Source organism: Alosa alosa, chromosome 15 (genome assembly GCF_017589495.1).
Source record: "Alosa alosa isolate M-15738 ecotype Scorff River chromosome 15, AALO_Geno_1.1, whole genome shotgun sequence".
In the NCBI taxonomy this organism is placed as follows: Eukaryota; Metazoa; Chordata; class Actinopteri; order Clupeiformes; family Clupeidae; genus Alosa; species Alosa alosa.
The window spans coordinates 22,243,245-22,249,426 of record NC_063203.1 but is presented as its reverse complement, the minus strand read 5'-3'; positions in this window follow the sequence as shown (position 1 = coordinate 22,249,426).

The following is a 6,182-nucleotide window of genomic DNA, read 5'->3' as shown; positions in this document are numbered from 1 at the left end:
CGGAAGCAAAACAGTCCGCATGTAAAGGCCCCGATGTATAAATAGACATGCCAATTTACTAATCTATCAATTACCTAATTCATCAGTGTCTGGTGATTAGTTGCCAATCACTTCCCCCCTACCTAGTTGGCCTGTTATTCCTACACGTGCCTAGTGATGGCAGCGTTTCCCCAGTCCCACTGCCCACATAATATATATTGCAATGTCACCTATTTCCCTATTTCCAGGGGCGGACCTGGACACTTTGAGGCCCAAGGCAAAGGATCCCGAGGCCCATCCGAGCACAGGGCCTTTCTTTAACCATTTCAACTCGCTCTGCATCTCTTACGGTGTCTGGCCATAACGCAGGGTAGTCACCTGATGTTGATTTGATTTGATGTCCGCCCTGTTTTGCGCGGAATTGCCCTTAAACTTGAGCGCAGGTTTGTCTTTATATTTTTCATATGTGAGATTTCTCACATGCAAGTGGAACCGAACAGGGTTAACACAGCAAAAGAGCCTACTAACTCGTTGCAGTATATATAACGGGCAGTTCATTTCACATTTTCAGAATCAGTCTTCGGATGGAAACTTTCCCATTTCAGCCTTGTGTTCGAGCTCGCAAGCTGTGATCGCTGACGTTTCCTTCTTGACATTTTCCTTATCTAGCCTACAGCAAGCGCACACATCAACAATAACAATTAAAATGTTCTCTTTGACTGAAATGGAGGAAAATCTGTGATTTTGTTTGATATTGACAACAAACCGCGAATGTAACAATATTGTCATGTCACGGGCATGTCATTTCGCAGCTACAAAACGCTATTTTTATACCTCTTCTACAGTTCCAAACAATATTACACTTACGTGGTAGTGAGTAGGGTCCCTAAGCCAAACCGGAATATCCGAGGTCTTCATGTGGTCGGATAGAGAGTCCAGAATGATTTCATCAAGCCAGTACCTTTCCGAAATGTTGCTGCTGCAGCTGCCATCTTTAGAAAATCCGTGAGGAGTCGATTGCGAAAGTGTGGAGTAACACTCTGGAAATTCACAATTTAAATTAAGCCCGTTTTTTTAAAAAAAAACATAGTCCAGTATTTCTTGAAATGAAGTTGTATGCAACAGCAAACCCCAGCATATTTCCATATGCTGTAGGCTGTTTCCATGCTATAGGGGTCAGGGCCACCGGGCGATAATCGTTCATGGAGGACCGAGTGAGTGGGCGGAAATAGGGCACCCATCTGCCCAGCACCAAACTCTGAACACAAAACAAAATCAGGTTTTTAAGGCAGTAAATGCTCCCGTTAAGAACCAAACCAGATTTTGTTCATATCTACACACCTATGGCTACTGAAAAATTTAAGGTTAATTTATCAAATGTTATTTTGAAGTATTAAAAACATCTTTGTTTTAGAATTTTCGAACGAAAGGGGCGGAAATTGGTGCTTTTACGATACAGTACAGTGCAACCAGAATGTTTTCAGACCATTTCAAGTTTTCCACATTTTGTTATGTTTCAAGCTCATCTTAAAATTGATTCTTTTTTTTCACATCAATCTACACACAATGCTCCAATACTCCACAAAAAGCAGGTGTTTGGAGTGTTTTGTAAATTTATAGAAAATACATTTTCAGTCTAGTTGCTACAAATGAAAATATCTAGTTTTCAGTCTAGTTGCTACAAATGCAAATATTCCAAATGGAGCGATACCAGGTACTCTTTGCAACTTGAATGGGTCTGATGACGCCAAGCTACTGTAACCTTTCTTTACAATAACAAATCTCTCCTCTTCTGTCTCGTGGCTTTTGTGTATGTATGTGTGTGTGTGTGTGTGTGTGTCATACTGACCATCAAGGAAAATGTCAAGCAGCATTTAGGAGGACAGAGTGGCGTTCCATTATGACACATTTCTCTTCTTAATCTCTCTCCTTTCGCAGCAAACATGCGGACACACCCCCACAAAAACACCCCACACACACATGCAGACACACACAGACACACACACACACACACACACACACACACACACACACATGTGAGATATTGTCACAGGCAGATTAGATTGGAGAGACAAAGCCAGTCTGACAAGGGGATAATTCAACTAATGGAGGCACTTCCACAAAATTACACTGTATGTGTGTGTGTGTGTGTGTGTGTGTGTGTTCATGTATGCCAAAGACAGGGATACCAACACTGACACTGATATGCTATGACAGTCAGAAAAATCAAGATAAGGGAAACTATGAGCAATCCTTGTCTCTCTCTCTCCCTCTCTCTCTCTCTCTCTCTCTCTCTCTCCCTCTCTCTCTCAAACACACACACACACTCACACACACAACACACAAACCTTGGTGTCTCTATCTCACACTGGCACTCTGTATCTGTTTGTGTACAGTATGTGTGAGAAAAATTGAGAAAGAAAAACAGAGAGAGATAAAGAGTGAGAGAAACAGGATGGGGGGTGACGGAGGGAGGCAGAGGTGAGTGGGGTGATGGAGGGAGGCAGAGGTGAGTGGGGTGATGGAGTCTTCAGAGGAGAGCAGGACACGACTGCGGTCACTGAAGTGAGTGAATCTGATTCCTAGATTCAGCAGATTCTGGAGTCCAGCCAGAAGACACATAGCCTGGGTGTTCCCATGCTGCCTTGCGCGCGATTTGATTCACGCTGCTAAGGCAGCCTGGAGACCATGGAGCAAATTTTCGCCTGAGATAGGGAACCAATCACAGAACAGGGGAAAGCAAGGCGATGATGAGCTATGCACAGGCGCATTTGATAGACATCCGTGGCACCCAATAAACGGATCTGGGCATTTTTTCAAATACGAGAAAATGAACGTTTGGTTTCCAGACCACGTCTCATTGAGAAGTGGTGGCGCTAGCCAGGCTAGAAGACACACACACTCACACAGCCATCAGACACCCAAACCCAATGACCCACTGATGACAAACTGTTGAGTAACTGATGAAGTTATGTCTCTAAGAGCCAATGTTGTGTGAAGTGGTTTTTATTGACTTTTACTCATAAGCCATGAAGATTTAGCCTCAAAGTTTGGCTGGTCACAGAGAAAGTAATAGCATTATTATGATGTAAAATATTTCAGTCATTTCAAAAAGATTATTTTGAACATTACATTTCAGTAAGTTTTGCTCATGCTGTTAAACGGCAAAAAAAAACAAAAAAAAAACACGGCAGATGTGTTTTTTCCTCCATGGTAATGACCATCGATATCAACAGTGTAAAAGTTTATATCTTAGATTTGGCTGTTTGTTGTTTGTGTCAGCTCACATTAGAGGAATAATGTCTATGACTGTCAGTGCAACAGCAGGGAGCAGTTCAGTATTCAAATGGAACAATGACAAGATCTACGGCTATAGGACTAAGGATCTATACTATACTGTAGCTATCACACACACACACACACACACACATATATATGTGCACACACACAATACACCCACATACTAAATCACTCAAATACCCCTCAAATACTGCTAAACTCTCTCTCTCTCTCTTTCTCTCTCTCTCACTCACACACACACACACACACACTACACTTACTCACCTTGCCCTACCCTTAATTGAACTGCTAAACTCTTTCTCTCTCTCTCTCTCAAACACACACACACACACACAAACACACACGTATAACTGTGTGCTGATTGGCTTCATAAGATGTATGTCTTGTGCAATGATTCATCTCATTTATACGTGGACTGTAATAGGCTGATAATTGTGTGGAATCAAACATAAATAGATAAATATGAGTAATGTTTAGAGTGATGACTGCCTGGAGTGTTTTTCAGTCCGTTGAATCCTCTCATCTTGTAATGAGGATGACTCCTCTCTACCCCCTTTCTCTCTCTTTCGGTCACACACACACACACACACACACGTTTACACACACACACACGCATATGTGCACACAAATGCACGCACACAATGCACACACATACACCTCTCTCTCTCACACACACACACACACACACACACACACACAAACACACATGGACACACCACACACACACACACACACACACACACACACATACACCTCTCTCTCACACACTTACACACACATATATGCATGCACCAACACACGAACACACACACATGTACACTTCTCACACATAGATTACACTAAGGCATAAAAACACTCAAATACAAAGTACTGTCCATAAACAGAGAGCCATTGAGTTTGAATGTGTCAGTGTTTACCAGTATATGTGAGTAATAATGAGTTGGTGTTCCAATAGTGATGTGGAATTTATCTTGTTTTTCAAGTAACAGGAAGATGCGTGAGTGTGTGTGAATTGTCTTGAATGTGGAGATGCGTGAGTGTGTGTGAATTCTCTTGAATGATGTGCCTTGAAGACAGAATCATTTTCACTCTTTATCTCTGATGTCTCATGTGATATGCACTGTCAGGGCAAGGACAGGAGGGTATTACAGAGAGAGAGAGAGAGAGAGAGAGAGAGTCCACTGAGAGGTGTTGTGAGCAATTCTCAGGGCTGGTGCTGAACAGTAGAGTGAGAGATTCACATCAGCATCTCTCTCTCTCTCTCTCTCTGTCTCTCTCTCTCTCTCACTCTCTCTCTCTTTGCTTTGTGGCTTCAAATATAGTCAATTTGCTATTGGGGCAGGCAAAGCTGGTGATTCCTAAATCCCAACCAGCTAAATAATGAAGGTCAGAATATTGAATTGGGAGTTCATAGCACAAGTTCTTCCAGGAAAGCTCCAATGGTATAGTATAGTATATATACTCTTTTGATCCCGTGTGGGAAATTTGATCTCTGCATTTATCCCAATCCGTGAATTAGTGAAACACACACAGCACACAGTGTACACACAGTGAGGTGAAGCACACACTAATCCCGGCGCAGTGAGCTGCCTGCATCAACAGCGGCGCTCGGGGAGCAGTGAGGGGTTAGGTGCCTTGCTCAAGGACACTTCAGCCGTGCCTACTGGTCGGGGTTCAAACCAGCAACCCTCTGGTTACAGGTCCGAAGTGCTAACCAGTAGGCCACGGCTGCCCCTGTCATGTCACTCATTGTTACTCCTGACCAATTACAGGCCTCCACCACCTTTATAATGACTCACCTAACATTCTTACTGTCACAGTTTGGGGTCATTGGAGCTTGTTAGGGTCATTTAGTTTGTAGAGGGTTTTGCTCACTTTGTGGTTTCCATGTGCTTTGTTCTACTTCCTGTCCCAGTGTTTCAGTAAGTAGTAGTAGTAGTAGTAGAGTAGTAGTAGTTGGTAATATTGCGTCCCAATATTGTGTCCCGCCCCTGCCACATACTCTTTGTTCTCTTGACAGCCAAATGTTCCTTTGTCTTCCACACTCTCTCTCTCTCTCACTCTCTCTGTCTCTCTCTCTCTGTCATTTGTCTGTCAGTAACTGTTGTTTGCGTGTGTTTAATTGGCCAGACTGTCTTGATTCACATGGGTCACCACTCACCACACACTTACTCCCATTTCTGCATCACATTGTGGCAGAAAACACACACACACACACACACACAAGAGATAGATAGAGAGAGAGAGAGAGAGAGAGAAAGAGAGAGAGAGAGAGAATTAATAGATTGAGCAAGGGATGAGGGAGGAAAAAAATAATAATGGGAGGAGGAAGTGAAAGAGGAATAGGAGTGAAGGTAAAGAGGATAGAGCTGTGCTGAAGAGAGAGGAGAGAGAGCTGTGTTGAAGAGAGAGGAGAGAGGAGGAGAGAGAGCTGAGTTGAAGAGAGAGAGAGCTGTGCTGAAGAGAGGAGAGAGAGCTGTGTTGAAGAGAGAGAGAGATGTGTTGAAAAGAGAGGAGAGAGGAGAGAGAGCTGTGTTGAAGAGAGAGGAGAGAGGAGAGAGAGCTGTGCTGAAGAGAGAGAGAGCTGTGTTGAAGAGAGAGAGAGATGTGTTGAAGAGAGAGGAGAGAGAGCTGTGTTGAAGGAGAGGAGAGAGGAGAGAGAGCTGTGTTGAAGAGAGAGAGAGATGTGTTGAAGAGAGAGAGAGATGTGTTGAAGAGAGAGGAGAGAGGAGAGAGAGCTGTGTTGAAGAGAGAGAGAGCTGTGTTGAAGAGAGAGAGAGATGTGTTGAAGAGAGAGGAGAGAGAGCTGTGTTGAAGGAGAGGAGAGAGGAGAGAGAGCTGTGTTGAAGAGAGAGAGAGAGATGTGTTGAAGAGAGAGGAGAGAGAGCTGTGTTGAAGAGAGA